Source organism: Oxyura jamaicensis, chromosome Z (genome assembly GCF_011077185.1).
Source record: "Oxyura jamaicensis isolate SHBP4307 breed ruddy duck chromosome Z, BPBGC_Ojam_1.0, whole genome shotgun sequence".
Taxonomy (NCBI): Eukaryota; Metazoa; Chordata; class Aves; order Anseriformes; family Anatidae; genus Oxyura; species Oxyura jamaicensis.
Genome location: NC_048926.1, coordinates 47,272,573 through 47,285,825, shown reverse-complemented (window position 1 = coordinate 47,285,825; position 13,253 = coordinate 47,272,573). Strand labels below are relative to the sequence as shown.

The following is a 13,253-nucleotide window of genomic DNA, read 5'->3' as shown; positions in this document are numbered from 1 at the left end:
GTACTGAAAAGTCGTGCTCTGATTTCCTCTGACTTGCATGACTTCATATATTTCTGTATGGACAATGTTTAAATTCAGGTGAGATGAAATCTAGCACCTGACCATGCAGATAAACCCCTTGAGACTGTTCCACTCACCACTGAAGTCCATGTGTTTGTTGACTCCTCTGTATCAGAAATCATTCCTTTCTTAATGAAAGGTACACTAATAAAGAATAAATTTGGGGTTTCTTAAGCTTAGCTGCCAATGCTTTCTCAATTGTGGCACAGCTATGGGAATACATTAGCAACATTAAAAAAAAAAAAAAAAAATTGTCCCACATTAATCCTTGGATGTAAGTTTAAGTACTGGCCATTTTGCTTTCAGCTGTTGATTTTGTAACAGAAGACCAATTAAATCAATATTTTTTATTTAGCAAGGAAAAACACTAAAAGAGTTTTTGTTTTTGTTTTTTTTGTTTGTTTGTTTAATACGTGGAATCTTTTGAAAAATTCCAGAAAAGGTTGGACTGAAGTCAACCATGTACTGATTACCCGTCCAAAGTATGGGCTGAGAAGGGATGTGCCACTTGGACTTCTTGGAAAGTATGTATCAAGCCATAAAAATAAATAAATAAATAAATAAATAATCTCACTCATGTTATCAAGATTATTACAAATTACTTTCTGTAAGCAATATCCATATGGTTGTTGGGTCACACAGTGCACACAAGGTCAAGATTTCATGGAGAGCAACAAATGTTCTCTGTCCCCAAAAGAGTCCTCAGAACCTGGCTAAGTTAGGATTTCATGGGGAGGTAAAGATAGTGCATGCAAGTACCAGCCAAAAGGAAATGATTTCTTCTGTTCCAAAACACCAAGTATTTTGGATAGTCAGATGCTCTTACCATGAGGTGAGTTGTTTAGGATTTCCACGTCTACTGTAGAGTATTGTAGCAACTGCAAGAAACATTACAAAATTCCAGGTTGTTGGGGAAAAATGAATAAAGTAGGCCAGATCAAACATCCAGCTGCTGTTTCAGTATTTAATTACCCAATCATCTGGATCTGGAGAAGTGAGAGAAGTTGTTTATATAGAAATAAAATCATGTTCCGTCTTGATATGCTACATCCTTCTGGGACTCTGATGTTACATGGTTAAAGACGCTCTTCTCTTGTTGCATGCAGAATTGTTTTGTACTCAAGCCACAGATGACATTGCACTAATATTGCCTGGAAGAGATCCCTAAGGCCTTTAAAATGAGGTACAATGTATTCTGGGAAGGAACTCTGTTTTATTTTCCTAATTGAAGGTCACATGTGACACAAAAGCTATTAATAGTTAATAATCATTAAAAACAACAATAATAATTTTGCAATTCTCCATACTTGGTCATAAACTTCATCAAATGTGTTTCAATATTGTTACAACCAATATTTAGTAATGAAATTCTGTCATTATTTTACTAATTATTGCTTATTATTGAATATCAAAGGTCAAATTTTCAGTTGCATGACTAGGAATTTTTAAGCACATGCTTCATTTTCAGTAAAAAAATATGGAAACTACTAAAGTTCTGTTTGTCATGAAATGTTTTTATTAGATAATGTTTTTGCAGTGTTGAAAGAATTTTAATCTGGAATGATATGACAAATGTCTCAAATTAGCGACAACTACAGACTAATGTATCATAATGTCTTAGCTGTGGGATCAGTAACACCATAGAATCTTAATAAAAAATAAATAAATATCCACACACTGAAAAAAAAAAAAAAAAGAAAGAAAACAAATTAGAAAATATTCCTACCAGGAATATTCTGTCATTGGTTGGAGTACATACGTAGCTTATAAGTTAAAACAAGTTAAGTATTTCAGAGGAGTGTGAATTGTTTGCTTTGCTGTTTGAGAAAAACAGGGCCTACAAAATATAAGGTGTGAGATGAGCCTCTCACCTGAAAATCTTTTGACTTTCATGCAAAAATATTGACCTTCTGGATACAAAGTCAACAAGTCAACTTAAAAATAATAGAAAAAAAAATTGAGTTTTCCAAATAAACATAACTTTTGTAAAATTATAACCCACGTTAGACCCTATGACAAACAATTATGGTGTATTAAACACTGTAATCACAATTAGACAAATAGTTTTACATTATTTTTCCATCTGATTTCTTTTTCTGGACCATAAAAATTGTTTTGAAGATCCCTTAAATACCCAGTAATGGTGTGATTTTACTAACGTCCACACAGTCTAACCACAACCAGGCTGAACAGTAAGAAAGATAAGTTTACATTGCCAAAGAAATGGTGTCATTTTCCCCCCCCCAGAAAATGACAGGAACTGAATTTTAAAATACTATTTTTACATGTTCTTCAAAGTAAAAAAGGCTGAAAAGAACTAAAGTGCAAATAATAGCTAGCACTGCCCCTTTGGAGTGAGGCAGCTTAGTTAAAATTCACTCTCTTGTGAAGTTTTGAAGGTAGGAATGGAAAAAAAATAAGTATCTTAGATGAAAATCTCTCTGTATGGAAGAATGCACAAAATCTTATTTACCTGAGCACAGGAGACAACAAAGCATCTAAGACAGTTTCTCAATTGCCTCCCCAGACCTCTCTCAGTTAGCACTGATCTCCAAAGGTAAAAATCCCTGCTGTATCAAAACCAATGGCAAAATGAAGAGCTGACTCCAGCACGACTGGGGTTTCACCTGAGGAAAATAGCCAGAGTGGTGCCAATACATTAACCTCTCAATGATTTTGATGGCTCAGAATCCTTCCCTCTTCATTTATAAGTAAAAGAGGGTGAAGTGTACTTTGTAAAAAATCCATTAAAAGGAGGTAACAGATGGCCATTATCTCCCTAATAAAGTTTAATTATTCATGCAAATATGCCATCGGCATTATTTTAGTCACAGAAACCAAGGCCATGGTTTAAACAAGCAAGTGCAAGTTTGGAGAGCCTCCATTTCTGTGTGTACAGCCTGAGAAAAAGCACAGGACCTTGCTCTCACAGGTAGCATGCTCGATCCTTTCTGGAACACTTGCGTAATGAAAAGCTCGGATGCTGCATCTCCTGGATGGGTTTTCTCTCCGTGAACAACAGTTTTGGCTGTGCTGGTAAGTAATGCCATCAATTCCAGAGAATCTGTTCTGGAGTTCTAGTTTTTCCACAGAAAACAAGCTTACTGCTGTGACATGTTGAGCAGTATTCCTTAGGTTGTAATCTTTCCAAGCTGGTTTTATTTTTTTGTCTGGTAAGAAGAGAGAATAAAAATCACTAATATTGTTTCACCTTGTGAATTTATATTAGAAACACCGGAGAGCACTGGGAACCCCCATATAACGCTTCTTGACATCCTGTTTGAATTTCTGTAGGTATTATTCTTTGTGAAACATGAACCTCCTAGGACAGTTATGGCCTTTTTTGGTCTCATACCAATATTGCCTCCAGCTGAGGCACAGGAAATCCAAATTGCTCTTCAAATTAAATCAGGGGAAACCTTGATTCCTTGCTTGCCTCAGGAAAAGTTAATGGGAAACAGATGCACACTTCCATGAAAACATTACATTTTATATTATCTACTCTTTGCTCATCTTTTGGCCTACTGGATTAAAATGTTAATATTCAGGTTTTTTCTTCTTTTTTAATTAGTATTGTGTTTGGTTTTACAAAATACTGATGATTTCATCAAAACTGAAATTCATGTCCTCTGGGAAAAACAGCAGCAAAAGTACCATTCATGATCCAAACTTATACAAAAAGACAAAATACTAGACTCAAATGAAATACTTTGTTTTGACTCAACCCAAAAACTGTCTACTGAAATATATCTTCCATTAAAAGAAAATTAAGATCTATCTTAGTTTTTACACCCCACTCCCTTCTCTACAAAACTATGAAATCTATTCACTAGAAGCATACCTTCAGTGGTGACAAAAGTGGCTTCCAGGTATTCTTCATCAAAACTCCCCAGATGACATTTAAGATCATCAGTTATGTAATTACATGCCAGAAAACAAGTGAGCAGTTTTCTGTGACAGAATAAAATAAATAAATAAATAAATAAATAAATAAATAAATAAGCCATTCCTGAGCTGCTTTAAATCTACATGCACATTGATTCATTTTCTCTGTTGTATTTCTCAGGAATATGAATGAACAAGGTTAGCATCCTTCTCCTCCCTCTGACTTGGGAAATACACAAATATTCTTGCAAAGTAGAAAGCATTTTGTAAGAGTTTTGTTGATGACTGTGCTTCCTAGTATATACTAGTCAGCAATAATGAGCCATGTGTTGTAAAAATAATACAAAAGGGAAAAAAAATATTTCTCTGTGGGAGGAAAAAAAAAAAAAAAAAGACTTTTAAAGTCATTTTCAAAGCCTTTGTGTGGTTCAGAAATGTGGATAAAAATTGCTTTTAGCTGAAAACTGAGGAATCTGGCTGTCCAGGTTAACACTACATTTTATAAATACAGTACAAATAATTCATGTTGCAGCACCTGACAGTATATCGCTAATGTTCTGAATTTGGTGACATTGCCCTCACCTGCAAACAAGTAACTGAAGGGTTAATCAGACTTATCCATATTTCATACAAGCAGAGTCAGGAACTCTTCACAACACTTCACAATCTCAGTTTGAAATTTATTTTCACTGTGACACAAAAAGCCAGTATTTAACATCTGTCATTTTTATAACCTGCCACGTTCACCCAGCTGCATCAGCACACAACATTGTTAGTTGATGCTTCTCTCCACTTTGCTTTCCTATGTCCCTTGAACACTGGGAGTAGGCAAGTCCTCAATTTACTTGTCAATGACTGCTGAATGCTCCCTTGCTTCAAAAGTTACTGATGAGGCCTCTTATGAAACGACCAACTCCATCTTCCAGCTTTGAAAGGGATATACCCTCTCTCTGGCCCCCACTGTTTTTCCAAAAAGTATATGATGTCTTTGAAAAAAGGGGCTGGTCCAGAATAAGTGTGCCCAGCTAGGTGGAACCCAGACCCCAGTCACACTGATATAAAATCAGAAGGTCTCCTGTGTTTTAACTGAGGTTGAGTAACATGTTCATTTTCCTTCTTTTCCTTTATTGAAAGCACTATTTTTATCATCTCCAGAGAGCTCACTCTGCACGGTGGCAAAGAGGGTACTGGCTATAGGAGCTACAGCTCCCTTGCAAGCTTAGAATTTTCTCAACCTTCTGGTTATTTTATCAGCATCTCGATGAGGAAAGAATGCAAACAAAGCACAGGGCAAGGAATGTTTCTGCAGCGCCGCCTCCCACCCCTGCTGCTGACCCGCGTGTGTGCAGGCTTTCCGGGAAGGCCGCTGTGTGGCTCCACAGGCTCCCCAAGCTTGTCCTTTCCTCACTTTGCAACAGGGACCTCGATGTGTCAGATGTGCACACAGAGCATATTCCTGCATTGTCTTTTATTTTGTTCTCACCCAGTCTCTTTACAGAAAGTATTTTTATAGTCTTCCATTGTAATAGACTGGCCTGCCAAACAAAGTGCTGGGTTTGTTTGTTGTTTCTGTTTGTTTGTTTTTGTTTGTTTGGGTTTGGCTTGGGGGGGAATTGGTACTGTTTTTTGGTTTTGCTTTTTTTTTTTTTCTGTTGTTTGTTTTTTTTGGTTGGTTGGTTGTTGTTTGTTTGTTGCTTTCAGACAGAAAAAACAATTTTGTGCATAAAATAAGAAAGCAAGTAGAAGCTGCTAAGCTTTATATATTCATTGCCTCACTGGCAATAGGCCTAACCTAGCAAGCAAAATAGATGTTATTAGGAAATGCCATGATGGAGGTTTTAGATAACCATTTAAAGATAATGTTGCTGGGGTTGGGAAGTGCACAGGAAAGGTCTGCAGTAGTCACCTTAATAAATGGCAGAGAAGTAGCTAAATAACAGCAGAGATGGTCTACCAGCATTAAATGTGCAGTAGTTCAAATCATGCCGGAAAGGAAGGTAGGAGTGACAGAGAGGCAGATGAGGTGGGCAAGGTGATTGCAAGAAATGGCACTCTTGACAGAGTGGAAGTGGTAGGGATGCATTGTGCTCAGGAGGGGAGTCAGAAACTGTGTCAGAAAACTGAATATTTATTGTTTGAGGGACAGGAGGAAGGGTGATGGTAGGTCTGATTTTATTTGAGTTCATATCATGTGCAGAACACCTGTAAATGCCTTAGGCTGATGGATGAGTTGTTTTTTGTTTTGTTTTGTTTGCTTTTAATGGACACAGCTTGCCACAGGAATGTATCCGATACAACAAAGCAGACCAGGCTTGGGACTTCATATGTAGTATGAAATCATTCACAGAATGGCCTAATTTTCACTTGGACATCTTTTCTCAAGTATTTGAACATTTTGCAGGGGAAAATCTCTGGATTTTGGTCATTCTCCTTGCTATGGCATCTGGGCATGTCATACATTTATCACAGAGAAGAGAGGTAAAATAAGGAACTGCTGTTATCGTCATGGGCAGATGTGGCTTGCCCAGAGAGGGTCTGCCGTGACCAGCTCCCAAGCAAACACACCAGCTACTGGCCTGTTGAGCTCTTGATTGCATCTCCCTTGCTGTTTCCTGCCACCACATAAAGCTTAGATCTGTGCTGATAGCCACTGAAAGAGACAACCTCATGGTTAATTTATGTTTGCTTAAACAATTGCTGCCCAATTTCGTTTAGCACCTGTAAGTCTGAGCATGTTAAGCTGAAGTGCTTCCTGTGCAGTCTTGCCCTGTGCTCATGAGTGGCATTTTGCAGTCTGTGGCTTGAGTCCAGGTCCTGCTCTCAGGTGCAGCTGGATAAGTCAGTTCTACTCAAAGACTTGTCAGGCTTTTCCTCCCTTAAGCCTTAGTTGCTTGCTTAGATGCTTGTTTGTTTTGTATGCTGCTGTACAGTTTATCCTTTTTGTTTTACTTCAGAATTTATGAAATTGTAAGTGGATTTTTCTTGATTATTTTTTGTTTGTTTATTTGTTTGTTTTTTTGGGGGGTGGGATTGCTTGTTTGTTTTAATAACATACATATATATATATATATGAAATACTTTTGTACATACGCTACTGATCTGATGTAACCTCACCTGGATTTCTTCTTGACAACTTCTTGATGACATCAAGTTCAAAATAAGTCGTTTCAGGTAGTGCATGTGTTACAGCAACACACTGAGGTAAGTTTATGTATTTTTCGTACCACAACAGTCTTTTAATATCTGGTATAAATGACTCATTGCAGATTCAGCTGGTTGTTGTCTTCTTGTAAGAGTAGTAAACTCAGTCTCTTCCTCAGTTGCTGTGTGGTACTTTGCATTTCTGGTTATGCCCCATTAAACGCAGAAGAATTAAGGGAGCAATGCTCACAGCTGCAGGAGCAGTCTTAGTTGTACCAGCATCACTCTCCTTTTTCGGTAATGTTTGGGTTAGGTTCTGGACCTGCAGCAGTCTGCCTGGCAGAAAAGCACCTCAATGTTTGTAAGGGTGGAAAATTCCAGCCTCCTCATTGGTTTATTTACTGTGTTTTACAGGGGACCAACTGCAGGTTTAAATGCTACAACTGCTTTTAATTATCTCAGAAGCAGTCGTCGTGCTTGGAAGTGAGTGAATTTTCCGGGGTGCCCATCAGCCTACTGGGGCAGGACTCGGGTTGGGTAAGGAGGAGTGGGCAGGGACTGTGGGATGGGCTTGGCTGGGTGCTGGTGTTGTGGCCCCTCTGCATGCTGGGCTTACCCCTTGTCCTGCCTAGGAAAGCACAAGAGGAACTGGTGATGGGCTGGAGGGCAGGCAGGGACTTGAAGCAGAAGTCTGGCTGCTTGTGCTGGGAGCTCCTGATGGCAGAGACACATTCTTGGTGTGAGCTGCCATGCTCAACGATTGAAAGAAACTACAGTGCAAGTAATAGGGGCAAAAGTTAAGGATTTTCTTCTTATTTTTACAGCAAGCTTATCTGGAGCTGTGTTATGCCTGGGGGAGCATACACTGAAGTTAATGCCATCCTGCCTTAGCTGCTCTGAACACAAGCTGGATGGATTCAAAATGCTCGCACATGGTGCAACTAGTCCTCCCACTCGCAGTAGGGCATGCCCTGTATCCCTTTATTTTCCTTCCAGAGTATTGCTTCATTATTATGCTAAATTGCAGAAACATCACAAATGTTTCTTCATCATTCTTAATAGCTGATTAAGTAGTTTTACCCTTACGTACTCCAACAAGCCCTGTTTAGCAAGGCTATGTGTGTTAACTAATTCTGATGCACCCTATTGGGTTTGACCTCTCTAATGAGAGTGCAGCAAGTCTCTTGTATCTAGATAGTGAAGCACTTTAGAGGTTCCAGCAGAAGATTAGATGATCCACCTACGCTCTTGGCCTGTGCCTGTCATGCACCCTTCGACTGCTGTGCAATCAGTTTTTGTCCAGCACTGAACTACTGGAAACCTCATGGTTAAATACAAATTTGATCATAGAGTTTACATTCCAGAGATGATTCAAACAATTTAAAATGAACTTGAGTGGACTTTTTAACCTTTCTACCAAGTTATGCAGGCTATTTTTACTGGCAGGAGGCTTTATGGTTGGGGTAAAAAAGTGAAACAAAAAGAGTCAATCATCTTATCTTAGCTGAGTCACCACCTCATTGTGTGAATGGTGCAAAGCCCTTAGTCTCTCCTGCCTTACTAACTAGTTTATTTTTCTAATTTATGAGTAAGCTGGAAGTCAAATACACCACTTAAAGATGATTTTCTTGTTAAATCTATGTCTTCTTTTCAAAGAATTATCCAGGCATGGAACATATTGCACAATGCTGAGAAACAACACAGACATGCTGGGAATACCCTGATGATTCCTCTATTGTGAGTCTTCCAAAACATGAACTGCACTATTGATACATACACATCATACTTAGTACTGCCAGCAGTTCTTGAAAGTCCACTACAGCTTGCATGGGTTTGGTCATGGCTTTTATTTTTCTCAGAATTCACTCATTTCTCAAGGAGGGGAGACTCAGATAATGATCTTATCTTTTCTTCAGGGCTGAATCATAAAATTTTAAAGCATGCAAGTTGAGCATGCAGAAAAGGCATGTTCAGCCCAGTGGTGTCACTGGACTAGTCAGAATTTAAAACCATATTCTGCATGTAATTCTATTCATTTTGTGTCAATTCTGTAGCTATCCTGGCTCTTGCCTTTCTGTCATTCCTGAGAGCTTTCTGTCTCAAGAATCATGGTATGAAGAACTGTGCCCTACATGGTTGAGTCAGTGATACTGACACAAAACTAAGTATTAAACAGATTTATACTTCTTCAGAAGACATCTACTCACTTCTGGGATTCCCCAGCTCTGTTTATGATCATTCTACCACCATGAATAATCAGTCCATAATATTGAAGATACAGAAATATACTTGATTTTAGTTTATAGAAGTCTTGTGCACATGACTTGCAAACACTATATAGCGAGACCAAAAACACAAGGCCTGTTCATAACCAAAAGGAGACATTAATTACCCAGGAATACCTCAGCTTCTTTAAGACAGCAGATGTCATTTTGTATGCTATTTCATGGCCAAAGTATAAGGGAACTACTTACTGCTTTAACTGTTGTGTTCTTTGTAATACGTCATTGTTTATTGCTTATTGTTAGATTGATATTGAGGTAATGTCCATCCAAAATGAAAATACAGTAATTAAATCTCCTGACCCAGATTTTGACAAAAGCCCTGGGCATTCCCACAGACTGTGTCTTGACTTATATGCAATACTCTTTTTAGTAACTTCTTTGTGAGCATGGCCCACATATTGCCATCTAGCTGTGGAAAGGAGGCATGCCACAAATAATATTAGTGTTCGATTACAAAAGCTCTGACAAGAATAGAACGGTTGCAATATTGTAACTGAAGTTATTATTTAACTCTTCTGTAATAAATAAATAAAGGCAAGAAATAACATCTTACCCACTTTTGACCTCTTTGTTCACGTCAGCAGCACTTGGCCTCCAGTGAAGGTACAGAGATGGGCTGAAATCACACCCTTCAGTCAGGACGCTGCCTTTCCACTTATGGGACTTTGGAGGACAGGCTGTATACATATCCACAGCTCCACACTGTCTCCACAACACAGAGCAGGCTGTCTTGCCAGGGAGGGACTGGCTGGGGCAAGCCTGAGTGGGACATGGGAAAGGGAGGGGACATGGGACAGCCTTGGAGGGAAATAGCTGTTCACACAGACTTCAGCAAGGGAAGAGACCACTGTTTCCTTTGGTCAAGTAGAGAGAGAAAAATAAATGTGTACAGGCAGATTCCACACTTAATTTAGATGGTAATTGGTGTACTCTATTACCTTTGTTGAGATTCAGAAATGAAGAGCAAATAATAGTATTGAATAAAAGTTATGTAAATAGCAGTGAAGACATTGGTTCTGTGCATGTGCAGGGTGTCCTACTGAACTGATGAATAGACATAAGCCAGACGGGTCCTAACCATAACTGAGGTGTCTGTACAATCTTCCACTACTCAGAGACACCAGGCTCTTCTGTGCTAGTGTCCATTTAGTTCTTCAGTGTGAGCAGAACTCATTATTTGACTCTACTTTTTATTTTATGTTAGCTGCCTTTATAGAATTTTACATGAGTTTGTGTGTTTAAGGACCGTTAAAATGGCATGCCATGGGTCTACATGGTGATTTTATTTATTTATTTATTTATTTATTTATTTATTTATTTATTTCTGAAAAGCCTTGATGCTAGAATTGTCTGTGAAAATGATAACTGAATGAATGTGGGAATCATTGTGGGAGTAAGGGCAGAGGTTGGAAAGAGAGTGGGTGGCAGAGGAGGAAAAGAAAAACACTGCGTTCAGATTTCAACAAGACAGGAAATACAGAGACAATAGGAATGCTGAAAGATATAATGGCCATGTGTTCTCTATTGTGAAATTACCATGTCTTTGCAGGCTTATTCATTATGTATTTTACACCTTTTTGCAGATCATCCCTTTATCTCAAAGGTTACAATAACAAGCACTAGCTACTGCCTGAAGCCTGGGAAATATATATATATTTTTTTACTTAGCAGGGTTGAAAAAGAGATGTTACACTAACAATTTTACTGCTGGGCATAGGAAAATAACTTGTTTTGCATCTTTTAAAATTAAATATATGTTTACCTGTGTGCTGTAATGCACTGGTGTAGGTATAAAAAATATCTGACGGTGTCATTTCTAGTTATAACAAACACTTTCTCGAAAGAGTGCCAAGTCCCAGGCAGCACTGATTCCTGCCTTTCTCAGAGCCTGGCAGTGTGTCCTTGTAGGACGGGTGGTCCCACAGCTGCCTCCCACAGGGTTTCTGTGATTTCTGGAGTTAACATGTGGAGCATCATGCTAGATTGGATCAAAATCAGGAGTGACACTGCTTGACATGCCGTCTCTCTGTGGAAAGCACTGTGATGGGTGGTTTACTGAACTTTCCAGTTACAAAATGGGGTAAGAGTGATGTAAGCCTTGTCATGGCTACCCAATGGACGCTTCAGCCTGCTAGCAAACTCTAGGGACTTCAGCTTACTTACATCTACTGAGTCTGTGCATGTGGCAGATCATAAGACATCATGAGATTCACTGGGAATTTTTCCCATGGGACACTGCACAGACCCTTAAGAGCAGTTTTTGATGTTTCAGATCTGCTGTAGGAGAAGGCCAGATCCCCTGTCACTTCTCTCTGTAGCAGATAAATCACTGGCTGGAAGAAGCACAAATGCTGTTCTTGCTGTGACCTGGGCCCACTGCAGTGACTGGCAGCCAAGGGTGGTGGTGTAACCCACCTCTTTGTCTGCACAGATGGGAGGAGAGGTGCCAGTGTTGCTGCTGCCATGAAACACCACCAGCACCACCCAGGGCTGCATCCCCTGTGGGAACCAAGGAGCAGGAGTAGAGCTCAGACAGAGCACTTTGCAATGGAGATGTCCCTTTTCAGAAGGGCTGTTGCCACTGAGGGTGGTGTCAGCTGACAGGAGAATCCACCCCTGAGAAACGCAGTTGCAACGCGTTCAGGCCCCTCTGAGCAGTCACACAGGAGCTTGCCTGTGGCCCAGAGCGGCTCCTCCTGTTATCCCACAGGCTGGTGTTACGGCTTTGCTGCAGCCCGTGGTGGTGCTGGTGTGAGCATTTGGGAAAGAGTGACAGTGTAGGTTTTTGTGTTGCTGCTTTGTTTTTCAGGTGTGATGCTATGCACCTGTGATGACAGAAGATTCAAAAGTACAGCTGAGGGATGAGTGGAAAAAAAAGGGGGGGGGGAGGGGGGAATCAAAATCTGGGAAACAAAAGGAAGATAAGTCCTCAGAGAACTACAAAGTGTTACCAGCGTTAAAGCAAGGGAAATGAAGGCCTATTTCTGCTGTAACCTTCCTGGGTACAACAGGTCACTTCTGATTTCTAAGACAAGTTCTACAGTTCCTAGTATCCTCTGATTTCAAAGCATTTTTCAAGGTGGAAAAACATCATCCACATTTAATTCATGGGAAACAGCAGCTGGGAGATCTGTACAAGGTCACACAGCAAGTGAATTTCAGAAGCTGGAAAGAAAATAAACTAGTGTGATTTTCAGTATCTTTCCCTGATCACTGGCTCTCTCAGCTTTCCCCTGGGAGATATCTGCTCATTGCCTCTTCAGTCACAGGACAGGCTCTTCTTAGCTCTGCATCTAATGGGAGACGGAAACAGTCTCCTGTTTGCATCCCACTTCAATCATGGCTTTTAAGCCTACACCAGCTCTTCCCAAGACTAAGTGCTTTCCTGAGAGTGCCACTTGGTCTGCAGAATGCACAATAGGATGAGCTCATTGCTTTCTGTAAAAACTCTCAGAGAAAGAAGGACAGCAGCTTATTGCCATAATAAAGGCCACAACACTGTTTTCTTATATTCACACAGTGTTTTTAGAAAGATCACGCATTCCTGATCACAAAAATAATAAAACTCCATGAGAATGTGGAGACTTCATCTTGCAAGCAGTTTACATTTTTAAGCTATTCTCAGTCACACTAAGATTTCACAGTCTTAATCAACTCTTGATTTTAATTAGTAAGTATAATTCATCTGTTACAAAGTCCACAGGCTGGTAATGAAATTAGGATGGTCCTTTGTATTGCATTGGCTGCTACAAGCTCTAAGCAGAGAGCTGGTCCTCAGCACACAAAACAAGCAATTAAAAAGCATCTTCTCTTAGATACCAGCACTGCTCAAGAATTGTTCAACACCTTGCAGGATGGGGAACTCCAGGTGCACACTTGTGT

General features: G+C 39.6%; 1 long non-coding RNA gene across 1 annotated transcript; it reads right to left on the bottom strand.

Annotated features, from left to right (window-relative positions):
* Positions 1–1,415: 1,415 nt before the first annotated feature.
* Positions 1,416–10,043, bottom strand: LOC118155681. The gene is made up of 2 exons (XR_004745961.1): positions 9,925–10,043; positions 1,416–3,230 (listed from the first exon to the last, which is right to left on the bottom strand). It is a non-coding gene; the product is annotated as an uncharacterized LOC118155681 (long non-coding RNA).
* Between the last annotated feature and the right edge of the window lie 3,210 nt (positions 10,044–13,253).